Source organism: Taudactylus pleione, unplaced genomic scaffold (genome assembly GCF_031769625.1).
Source record: "Taudactylus pleione unplaced genomic scaffold, aTauple2 ptg000638l, whole genome shotgun sequence".
In the NCBI taxonomy this organism is placed as follows: Eukaryota; Metazoa; Chordata; class Amphibia; order Anura; family Myobatrachidae; genus Taudactylus; species Taudactylus pleione.
The window spans coordinates 478025-491307 of record NW_028285040.1 but is presented as its reverse complement, the minus strand read 5'-3'; positions in this window follow the sequence as shown (position 1 = coordinate 491307).

Here is a 13283-nt window from a genome sequence, read left to right as displayed (position 1 = left end):
TGATGCCTGTATGTAGCAGTCACAATATATGTGCATTAATGCATTGGGTATGTCTGTGGATATGATCCATGTATGTATTGGTTATGAATGCGCATGTGTAATGCAGATATTGGACAGTTGAATTTCTGAGACACTGATCGTATTTGTCACTGTCACTCTGGGACAGATCACCTGCTAGGTGCCATTATTTCATCTTCAGCTATTAATTGTGATTTGCACATGACTACTATATGTTTTGTAAAGTGAAAACAGGCAGCAGACGCGCGTTTCACCTACGGCTTCGTCAGTGAGCCTAACGAAGCCGTAGGTGAAACGCGCGTCCTGTGTGTATGCGGCGGCGGAGAGTTCAGATAGCGGGAGTCCCCACGTGCACTCCAGGGGCTCCATGCAAACAGGCAGCAGACACGCGTTTCACCTACGGCTTCGTCAGTGGGCCTGACGAAGCCGTAGGTGAAACGTGCGTCTGCTGCCTGTTTGCAGGGAGTCCCCAGAGTGCACGTGGGGACTCCCGCTATCTGAACTCTCCGCCGCCACATACACACAGGTATCTCCCCTGTACCATTGAATGGACATCCAGACTGCACCACCTCATTTACTGTTCCCACTGCACTGTCTACTGATATCAGTGGGGTGAGGTGTGCTCATTGCAGAGACCGGCGCTGTTCCGTTCTTTCACTTTACTTCCATGGTGCTTTTGTACCATTGGCTATTTCTATCAGCTGGTTACATTTTCTATTTTACAGGGATGGTTATGTTGATTATATATATATGGTGGCCTACATATTTACATTTATACCTAGTGTATTATTGCGGATATTTATACAGTGCCTTGAAAATTATTGTACTTACCTGGCACCTTTCATTTTGACTGTTATGAATTGACACGGTGGATTCAAGTTTCAGTTTTTACTTCAGAGCTTATCTGTTTATTTGTTATATACTGTTTCTTATATGTTCACCTATTGTATTAATTATATATTTCTCTGCTATTGTAGCGGAGATATGAGAGTCATTGACACAATCTCCTATATATTGATTGGATATTTCTTTGCCTTTATAACAAATACCATTAACCACTAGGCATAGCCTGATTACTGTTATCTATAGGCTGCCACGCCTTATGTACAATTTTCTGAGATACGAGGGTCCTTGATACCCTCTCATATATATTGATGAGATAAGATAGTCACTGATACCCTCTCATATATATATACTGATGAGATATTTAGCTCAATTTCTGTTATTTGTTGTCTAGTCTTGTTAGTTCTTTTTATATTTACACACTTATTAAAAGTTAAGTTTTATACTACAGAGGCAGATACTGTGCCCCAGCAAAAGAGAGTACTTTCCTTTTTTTCTTCTATAAGTACAATGCTGCCAGCTACAATTTAGAACAATGCATTAATTAACATTAAGGGAAATCTATGGGAACTTGGTGGTGCTAGACACCCACTATGTATATTTTTTGCAAAAGTTTGAACCGGGACACTACAGTGTGGAATAATGTGAACTGAAGGCACTGCAATGGTGCAAAATGTGGCCTTTGGGCATTACTGTGGGGCATAAAATGAACAACCCCTACAAAGTGCAGTGTCTCTAGAAGCAATTGAACAGGTGCCTCTTTCAAAATGTTGTTGTGGGCCCACAAAGTTCTAGTGATGTACCTGTTTCCCACCCCCTGGTCCATGCAGCTTCTGCCTCTCCTCTACTCCATCCGGCCCTTTTGATCTATGCTGCCTCCCGCTGCTACATACTGCCTCTCCTCTGCTCTATTTTGCCACCCTGGTCCACTACACATTGCCTCTCCTCTGCTCCATTCTGCACTCCTGGTCTGCTCTGCCTTCCCCCGCTATATACTGCCGCTCCTCTGCTCTGTACTGCCTCCCTCTGCTCCATGCAGTTGCTGCCTTCCCCTTTGCTTCATACTGTCTGTTAGTGCATGTTGTCCTCTTTACCAAGTTGTCTTATTTTTTTTTTAGTGTTTGTCTCTTTTTGATGTAATGCATACTGCACATTGGTAGTACAGGTTGAGTCTCCCATATCCAAAATGCTTGGGACCAGGGGTAGTTTGCATAATGGAATATTCCGTATTTTGGAATATTTGCATATCATAATGAGATATCTTGGGAATGGGACCCCAATATACACGCAGAATGCATTTATGTGTTATATACACCTTATACACACAGCCTGCAGGTAATTTTATACAATATTTTCAATCATTTTGTGGCTCAAGCTAAGTTTGTGTACATACATGAAATTAATTTATGTTTCATATACACCTTATACACACAGCCTGAAGGTAATTTTATACAATATTTTTAATAATTTGTGCCTCAGACAAAGATTGTGTACATTGAACCATCAAATATCAAAGGTTTCATTTTATCAGTCATGCCAAAATCATTCCGTATTTCGGAATATTCCGTATTTCGGAATATTTGGATATGGGAGACTCAACCTGTATAGGGATGTTTTACAGTGTAGTGTAGCTTATAGTGGAGTCAGTAATGTCATGTAGTGTAGGCTATAGAGGGGTCAGTAATGTAGTGTAGGGTATAAAGGGGTCAGTGATGTAGTATATGGTATAAAGGATTCAGTAAAATACTAATCCCAACTACTTAGTACACTATTATTGAATTGATTCGCAAAATGGAGAAAAGTATGCAATCTGGGTAAAAAAAAAAGGCAAAGGTCAGAGGTCCGATACGAGTGACCCACCCCATGCCTTGCACCACATATTGTTATGCTTAAACTGATAGATGTTAATTTTTTTTATTAGGGGGGCGCCAAAGGAGATATTTGCCCTGGGCTCCACTTGCTCTAGAACCGGCCCTGCCTACATCACAGGAGAAAGACTAATATACGGAGCTACTGCACACACATGGGTAAGGACAACTATTGAATAATGCAATTGGAAATCCAGGGGGAGGTTGAGACAAGCGCTGGGAGCTTAGAGTTTTACAGGCTGGCTAATTAAAGGCTTTTAAATGTGCTCTAATCTAAAGGACTGGCCATTTGATTAGAATGGAACATTTTATATTGGAATCAGATTGATACAGACTACTTTTTTCGTCAACTTGGGCAGGTGCCTAATGCAGTGATATGTTACATATGTGAATAATATATTTTTTACATATCTTTTTATGTTATTGTTGATCTTAATAGCATAATTAAAATTAATTTGATACCAAATATAGCGCTCTTTATAAGTATATTAAATATTTTTTTGTTTTATATTTTGGATATCCAACTTTATCATCTTAGGGACAACTAGAATCTGAACTTAAACTCAAAAAGCACAAGAAATGTAAAAAATCTAAAACTGCAAATTACAGCACATTTTAATGTAAAACAAATATATTCAGTATCAGACCTCAAATAGTACATCTTTATGGAAAGGTACAGTGGCCCCTGGGAGGTAAGCTTGTATGCTCTGAATAGTCCTAAGGTAGCCAGTGTGGATCTGTTGCTCAGTGCAAGGACAGAGGTATAGACAAGGTCTGGCTAGGAGTCCGGTGGAAAGAAAAAGAGAATTAGAGGTAAATTTACTAAAGTGAGAGTTTTTAGAAGTGAGTTTTAGAAGAGATATTGCCCATAGCAACCAATCAGATTCTAGCTATTATCTACTAGAAGGTGCTACTTAAATGTTAAGTAGAATCTGATTGGTTGCTATGGGCAACATCTCTTCTAAAACTCACTTCTAAAAACTCTCACTTTAGTAAATTTACCCCCAAGTCTCATCATTGTGTCTGCAGAGAATGTGACAAACATATACCAGAGGATTATGAGGGGGCTTTATATGTGGATTTTGGGCCTGATTCAGACTCGGTCGCGTTGAGCGTACGCTCGCATGATGCGTATGCAAATATTTGAAAGTGATGCGGCAAGGCATAAGCACGCCCATCGTACCTGTACGAGCATTCACTTTGTGTATACAGACTTCCCTTAGCGTATGCAGAGGCGCCCACTGCCCCATCTCCTGGAAGTTTATGAAAGCATTGGTACATCGACCACTATCGCATGTGAATGCAGTGCTTGTGGTAGATTTTTTTTACCGCAAGCATTGTGAGGAAAACAGAGGAAAAAATGGCTGGTGACGTGTACTATGACGCTGCCTGTTAATTATGCACGCCTCTAAAACAGCGTTGAAACACTCGGGCACGCCTGCGTTTGCATCTCCAACCCCCCGTTTTTACTGGACTGCCCCTGTCACCACCCACAAACGGCCTCTCCTGTCACTCACTCTGCTGGGCTGGTTTTGCTGGGCGAGCGAGGGATCTGTGATCGCACAGTGTAGACCGCGCATGCGCACTGTGATGCATACGCCTGTGCAGATTAGCGACCATCGGCAATTGCGAATGGACTGCAGATACCGTCCGGGTCTGAATCAGGCCCTTTATTCATTGTGTCAAAGAAGCCAAGGGTCAGACTCTTGAACTGACTATACAATTAATTTCCTAGGTGGTGAGATCATGCAGGACACTTTTGTCACTAAAGGTCATGTATATGCTATGCAGGGACCCAGATAACATAGAAGTGAGGACATGGATGAAGTACAGCCTGGTCCTTCTGTCATTTAGTCTTTAGGTTCTCTTACTGAGCTTGAGACTTTGGAAATCGGGGAAGATCCCAGGTCATTTAACCTTGATGTTGCTGATGTCTTCCTTAAACCATTGTTGGAGAGTATTGGTGCGTACACACTGGGCGATTAAAGTGGACGACTGAACGATAACGATATCGTTATCGTTCAGTCGTCCACTTTATCGTCCATTTTTAACACAAAAAAGATGAACGATGACGACGACGCGCGTTCCCGCGGGTCGTTCGTCATCCTCGTTCATCGGGCTGACATGCAGGCCAACCTGACGACCTCGTCAGGTTGCTGCATGTCAGGGAATGGGTGAGAGAGCCCGGCGCTGAACGATATCGCTAATGATATCGTTCAGCGGCTGTGCTCAATGTCATGAACGACATTGAGCACAGCCTGCCGGGGACACACTAGACGATATCGCTCAGGGAGCATATCGTCTAGTGTGTATGCACCTTAAGGATTGGACGACGATTCAAGAGAATATCGCCTCTAGCTCCATTTGTGTAAAAATAAAAGAGAATGTATACAAACTACTGTGGTGCTATGTGACATCTCACCTAAATAATCCAATTGATGTTGGAGAGGCTGTGCTGCTGAGGGTACTTTCCACCACATTTGGTGGAACTGCCTAAACTCTCAAATCTATGGCGAGGTATTATTGATTTAATCTCTACTACTGCTCAAATTCCTGTCCCTCGAGACACCAAGGACTTTTTTCTCCCTTCAGGACTCCTGTTGGCTACCCGCCACCAAAACAAATAAATGTGACATACTGTATAGGGCCCTATTCAATTAAACGCGAATCGAATAGCACCAGGAATGACCTCCCGGAGTTATTCAATTCAGCATATTGTTAGGACCGACTAAGGATTTCTTCTCACATCCCTCTTGGAATGCAAGCAGAAATCCGAAATCTGCCCTTAGCATCGTGCAGAGAAGTTTAGTCGGAGAATGCCTGTTCTCGCGACTAAACAAACGCGAGGAGCTGGAGAACGGGCATTCCCCGACCTAACAGCGCGCAGAATTTAATAGTTCCGGGAGCTCCTTCCTGGAGCTATTAATTTCATGTTGAATTGAATCGAGCCCATAGTCTCTGCCACCACTTACCAATGGCAGCTGACATGAGAGAAAACCTCCTCCTCAAATCAGCAGATAATCAATAGCATATTGTATATTCACCATATTGAATATATGCAGAGCATAAATCAACTAAATAATTTGACAGAACCAAGGTGTTTACTACATAACTCCCACTCCCCCTTTCAGTTACTGACAACTCTTAGTTACTCCCACTGGAACCAATTGCCTGGTAATCATCTTCTTTCTTTTCTTCTTCTGTATTTCCTTCTCTCCTTTCCATACTGTTACGACACGATTCAGTGATCGCGGTGAGTGACAAAATATGGTGGTCCCAGGCACCCACCACTTTAAAAAAATGGGGTCCTACCTGACCATTTCTGGGTCCCATCATAATTTATGCTTTAGAGCTCCCTATATGCCTCTCAGACCTCCCCACATGCCACCACACATCCCCACATCCACCTAAAATGCCCATCTGATACCCCCAAAAGCATCAGATATCCCCACATGCCCCATAAGTGCATGTTTTAATGCCTCCATGATCTTTCAGGTAATATGACTTGCCTGTTCACAAAACCCATAGTGAATAAGTAGGCTTACCATATCATCCCTTTAAACTGGGACACTCATGGATTACACAGGTTCTGTGGCTCATTAAAACTGGGGGAAATCCAGGAATGAAGTCAGCCAGTCACAGAACCTTTGTAATTAATTCATGAGTGTCCCGTTTTAAAGTGATAGTATGGTTAGCCTATGAATAACGCTTTAGGTAATAATAGGCATATTTATCAAAGGATAAATGCCCGGTCATTACACTTTATGCCGCACATTAATGCCCTTTACACATTATGCCACACAGCAAGGCCCGGCCTTTACACATTATGCCGTACATTAATGCCCTTTACACATTAGGCCACACAGCAATGCCCGGCCTTTACACATTATGCCGCACATTAATGCCCTTTACACATTATGCCACATATTAAAGCCCGGCCTTTACACATTCTGCCACACAGCCATGCCCGGCATTTACACATTATTCCGCACATTATGCCATGCAGTAATACCCCTGACAAATTATGCCACACATTAATGCCCTTTAGTCCCCATATGCATTGCCCCCAGTAGTAACCCCCCCTATGCATTGCCCCCAGTAATAGTCCCCCCCTAAGCATTGCCCCCAGTAATAGTTACCCCCTATGCATTGACCCTAGTAATAGTCCCCCCTATGCAGTGCCCCCAGTAATAGCCCCCCCTATGTAGTGCCCCCAGTAATAGTCCCCCCTATGCAGTGCCCCCAGTAATAGTCCCCCTTATGCAGTGCCCCCAGTATTAATTCCCCTATGCAGTGCCCCCGGTATTAATCCTGCCCTATGCAGTGCCCCCAGTATTAATCCTCCCCTATGCAGTGCCCCCAGTATTAATCCCCCCTATGCAGTACCACCAGTATTAATCCCCCCTATGCAGTGCCCCAAGTATTAATCCCCCCTATGCAGTGCCCCCAGTATTAATCCCCCCTATGCAGTGCACCCAGTAATGGCCCACCTATTTGCCCTTTAGTGATCCGGGCCTAATGCCCAGGTCACAAACCTATTTGTGGGGCAGATACCTTCAACTGAGCCTAATGCCCCCTATGTAGCCCGGGCCTTGTGCCCACCTATATATACCCACAGGCCTATTGCCTGAATTTATCCCACGGGCCTAGTGCCCAACAACCCTGGTGGTTTAGGGAGGTGTTAAATACCGGTGGCCCAAGGTCGCCTACCGGTACGGTGGAAGAGGCTGTGGGGGGGAGCTTCATTAGCTCCTTTTCTTTTCACCCCCGCAGTCCTCTCCGGTCGTCAGCTTCAGTCTTCTTCCTTTCTTCCTCCTTGATCACGCCGTCTTCTGGCCTCTTGCGCGGCCGCCGGAACTGTTGCCGCAACGCATTTCTCTTTGAGAGGTCTTCACTCCTCCCATCCGCACTGAAGTTTTCCGCTTAGCGGTGTCTATTAGACTGGCTTGTCGCGTCTGTCTTCTATTGGCTGCTGGAACGCGAGCCGTGTTTGGCTCGCGGCCAGTGCCAAACAACCGCCAACGCTTCTTGGCTTCCAGGCAGCGAGCTCCGCTTAGCTTGCGCCCGGAGCCAAGCTTCTCCCGCCGCCACTTTACCGCCGACGCAGGTGGAAGGGACCAGGCGGTCCCTTCACCAGGTACCCGCCATGGTGGCTTACCCGGCACTGGGAATAAACACACTGTCCCGGCACCAGGCACGGATGTGTCCCGCAGGGGACACATCTCCTCTGCCTGCCCCTGCAGTTGTGCCAATGCTGGGATCAGACACTTGATCCCAGCACGGCTTTCCACAGCAGCAGCCAATGAGAGTCTATCTGACTCTCATTGTCTGCTATAACAGACAGCGTTGTGTCTTTCTCTGCAGGGGGGAGACACTGTGCTGCAGCCAGCTGTCAGGGATTAGCCACAGCACAGCGCGTCCCCGGGGACCCAGCTACTTTTCAAAAGTGAGTGCTCAATCCCGGGTAAAATCTGCGCTATAGCGCGTATTTGCGAACACTGACGATTTGTTATTCTGATGTGTCGGAATCGGCCAAAATGTGCAGAAAATTGTCTAGTATGTAGCCACCTTTACATGCTGCCTCGGGGCAGGATCACATGCGGTAACAGCATCGCAAATGGCACTTAAGTCAGAGAACGCAGTTTAGGGCAACTAAGCCCCAGGCATTAGTCGTACTAAACTACATCTCCCAACTTAAGTGCAGGGTAATTGAACAGGCGCTCAGGACACTCATCCCGGGGCTACATCGCCGCGCTGGAAATTGAATTGCCCCCTAAGAATACAGATGCGTCCTCATTCACCTATTGTTTTTCCACCATAAAGTGCGGGATGCGTGGCGTGTATTTTATGCGCGACATGGCAGACAAATCGCTAGATAGTGTAATACCAGCTTTCAAACAGCAGATGGTGTCTTTCCAAAACTGTACTGTGTCTGTGATAAACAGCCATTGTCAAACAATTGACGTCTAGGTCCAGCCACACACAAAAAAAACATGTTCCGCTACAGGGTTGCGACTAATTTACAATACTTGTAAATAACAAAGCATATAAAAATACACATTAAAGAGTGATTACTGCTCCAGTGTAGCAAATGTATGATTTTTCTCTGCATCACCACATACTGCAGGCTGCAGTTATCACAATTCACGTAGGAATAATGTGGATGCTGATCTGTACTATAAGATTGGCTGGTACAGAACAGAAGCGTGTGGTCTAATGTGCCGGTGGTTTTCACCAGGGAACCCCGCATGGAAATTTGGGCTTCACTATGAAAGATACGCAGGTCGTGGACCTCTGTTTGGGTTCCCAAGTATGGGTCTGGTAGGTGCTGGAGCTGGGAACAGAATTAGACACCAGAGGGCATGCAGGAGTGTAGTCATCAGAATGGGTCAGAACCAGGTGTGCAAACATGGTACAAGGGGACAGGCAATAACAGGTCACGGGATAGCGTCAGGACTTTGACTATTTCAGTACAAAAAGATAAACTACACTTGCCGAAGTTCCATTGTGGTTGTTGGAGGATCTATCCTGGTTGCTGGCGTTCATCACATGCAGTGTGCAGAGAGTTAAAGTGATCATCTGTTTCTTAGGTGTAGTCAGGTTGTTGGATTCCTTGATTGCTTATTATTCCAAACCTGATTCTGTTTGGGTCACATGTTCTGAACTTCCTGTGGATCACAGACCTCTAGTATAAAGCCTGTTACTAACTTTGCCTCATTGTCTGTGTAACGTTACTTTCAGGTCTTTCTTGGACTCGTGCCAGATCCCCGCTGTGCCTGGTGTATGCTGCGGACCTCGCTACATTCCTGCTCGTGTTCCGGTTCTAGTTCTGATACAGGTTATCAGCTGCACTACAGAGCTCAGCATTGCCATTGTCTTCCGTTGTTATCCTGCTCTATTACTACTCCATTCTACGCTACACTATTTGGTTTACTTGTTATTATTGACTCAAACGGACATTGGGGTTGTCAACTGCACCGTTACAGTCTATCTTTACCAGAACCCCATCACGCCGCAGGGCTCAACCCTGCTCCGGACCTTCATTACGCCGCAGGGCTCAACCCTGTCCTGGATCTTCATTACGCCGCAGGGCTCAACCCTGTCCCGGATCTTCATTACGCCGCAGGGCTTAACCCTGTTCCGGATCTTGTTACATTTCAGGGCTCAAGCCAGTTCCGGACCTTCATTACGTCGCAGGGCTCAACCCTACTCCGGACCTTCATTACGCCGCAGGGCTCAACCCCGTCCCGGATCTTCATTACGCTGCAGGGCTCAACCCTGCTCCAAACCTTCATCACATCGCAGGGCTCAACCCTGCTCCGGACCTTCGTCACATCGCAGGGCTCAATCCTGCTCCGGACCTTCATCCTGCCACAGAGCTCAACCCCGTTCCGGATCTCCATCACGTCTCAGGGTCAAGCCAGTTCCGGACCCTCATCACGTCTCAGGGCTCAACCCTGTTCCGGATCTTTATTACGTCTCAGGGCTTAATCCCGTTCCGGATCTTGTTACATCTCAGGGCTCAACCCTGTTCTTGACCTCCATCACGCTACATGGCTCAACCCTGTTATTGACCTCCATTCTATTCTGAGGCCCTAGCCTCGTGTCGGACTCAGGGTTTCACCCCACACCAGTTCAGTGTGTACATCAAACTTTGTTTCTCACATTGGCATATCCCTGCACCTGTTAGTGCATGTCATGAACTTTGTGTTATTGAGATTTAGGACCTCATTCAGAGCCGGTCGCACAGAGCGTGCGGTCGGTCTGAATGAGGGGAGGACCTCTTGGATTTTCAAGACGTCCTCCTTTGCGGCGGTAAGGCTGTGGGTTAACACCCACAGCCTTACGACCGCCTAAGGTGATGGTCGCGATGGTCAAGACCATCGCGACCATCGGGGCTTACGACGAGACCCTAGGGTAGGGTCTCCCTTGTCGTAAGCCCCGGAGAGCTTTCGGCTCTGTCTGAGCCGGAAGCTCTCCACTGACATCACTAGTGATGTCAGTGGGGCCGCCCCCAAACGGTAGGCGTTCCCATGTTTGGGCTGCCACCCCCCCGGCCTGCCTTCCAAACGGGGCGAGCTGTCAATCAACATCGACAGCTCGCCCCCTTTGGATCGAGACCCGCTACGACCGGCGCTGTCGGCGGGTCTCGCCGTCGTGCGCATGCTCTGTGGGGGGCCATCGACCCGGTCCGAGCACATCGGCGCTAACGACCGGGTCTGAATGACCCCCTTAATGTGGAACTTTGCCATACAGTTTTTGTTCTTGAATAAATTCTATTTACTTTTATTTTGTGCTAGTGATATTTCATGAAAAGGTCAATCCTAAAACCGCCTCAGTTCATACTACCTAGTAAGCCTGACTCTTCCCAGGAGTCTCAAGTGTCTGTAGCCGTGACAGATAGCCAAGGTCGAACTGGAAATTCACTAAGCGCAGTACCAGGGATAGAGCAGAATAAGGTCACAAGGAATAGCCAAGGTCAGCATCAGGTTAATATAAGGTACTAGCACGGGGAGCACACAAACAATCGAGCAAGGTTTTGTGTCTAATGCTCTAGCACCTGTCTGTGCCCAGACGTGATGTCACTTTTGATGCCCCTTCACCTGTAAATTCTGGGTTGAGCAGTGAACGTCCCTACTGTAGCCGTGACCACTAGTTACTGCTGGGAGCGGACTGCAGCGTCTGGGAGGAAGCTATCTGCTATCAAGACCCCGCCCGCTGAGACTGACCATATATGTATATACACATACATATATATATACAGGGCTGTAACAAAGGGTGCGTGAGCGGAGTGGCTGCACAGAGATCCGTGGGCGGCACTGCATCTGGCTAGCAGGGTGCCTATAACGGCACCCTGCTGCCAGAATCTCTGCAGCAGTGCCGCTGGAGCAGAATCTCTGCAGCAGTGCCGCCGCTGGTGTCCTTAGGACACTTCAGGTGTGCCCACCACTCAGGGGAGTTTGTAGAAAGGAGGCCCGTGTGCAGTCTCTGACACGGGCCCCCTTCTTTCTGTCCGGCAGCGCACTGAGCTATGCGTGGCCAGCGCCGGAGTTATAGACTCTGGGCACTAGAGTGGCCCCGGCGCCCATTTTCCTTGTACAGCGTATGCAAACGATGGGAGAATGGCCGCGGCGGTCATTTTCCAGTTGTTTATACAGCGCCGGACCCCCGCGCCGACGTGGGACTCCGGAGGAGAGGTAAGTAATACTATGGGTGCAGGGTGTGCGGTACGGGGCCCCCCTGGACCCAGGGACCCGTATTCCACACGCACCCTGCACCCATTATAGATACGCCCCTGCCACCACTGTCCTTACAGCACCCCGAAGCATCCTGAGGATGGTCCGGGCATTGCTGTGATTACCGGTGATCATGGTCCTGCACCCTCCGTGTAAGGTCATGCGGAACAGGCGTGGCCTGCACCGGGCCCTGGTAAATGTAGTTACGGCGCTGCATATATATATATATAATTACACACACACACACACACACACACATATATATATACACATCCCCTTGATGAAGTCCAGAGTGTGACGAAACGCATTGGGTATTAACCTTGCCTGCCTAAGATGAACTTGATCAGATTAAGATAAGAGAATTTTTTAAAAATTGTTTATTTATTGTATAAAAAAACATTTTAAATTAATTCTCTAAATACTCTTGATACCAAATAGATACTGTTCTATATAATATTAAATTCTTTCTTTTACTCTTTATTATTTTATATTATTTATACCCGTTTTTCATTTATTTATTTCTATTTTTTATTTTATTTTTGTGTATGATGCATTTAGTATTTATATGAAATGATTGTAATAAATGTGGTTTTTTAAAAATAAATTATTTTTTAGAATAATTTTTGATACCTGGCACTTTATATTTATTATATTAAATGCATTTCTTTCACTTGACACTTTATATATAGTACATTGAATATATTTGATTTTATCTTTATACACAAAACACTTTGCACTTTAACAGTTTTTTAGAAATATCCATTGTTGTATACAAGGCATCATTACACCTAACACGTCCATGTTTGATGTATTAATGAACATTTCACACACATATTTCAACACCAGTAGGCGCTAACATCCAAGTACATCGTTACACATCTCTCGCTGAGGGCTGGTCAACCACAGCCCTATATCTCTTGGATAAAAGCTGCAACCTTAAATAATATATAGGGGGCTATATTTATACTTTCTTCACGTTTAAAGATACATACCACATTATAGATATATCAACTATCTGGCGCAGCAACCTTCACTTCTCTCATATATATATATATATATATATATATACACAGTCAGGTGCATAAATATTGGGACATTGACAGAATTTTCATATTTTGGCCTCTATTCACCACCACAATAGCTTTGACATGAAACAAACAAGATGTGCTTTAACTGCAGACTTTCTTTTAATTTGAATGTATTTACATCCAAATCAGGTGAACGGTGTAGGAATTAAAACGGTTTCTATATGTGCCTCCCACTTTTTAAGGGGCCAAGGTGTGACATTTGCATTTGGAATCAGTTGCTGTCGACTATC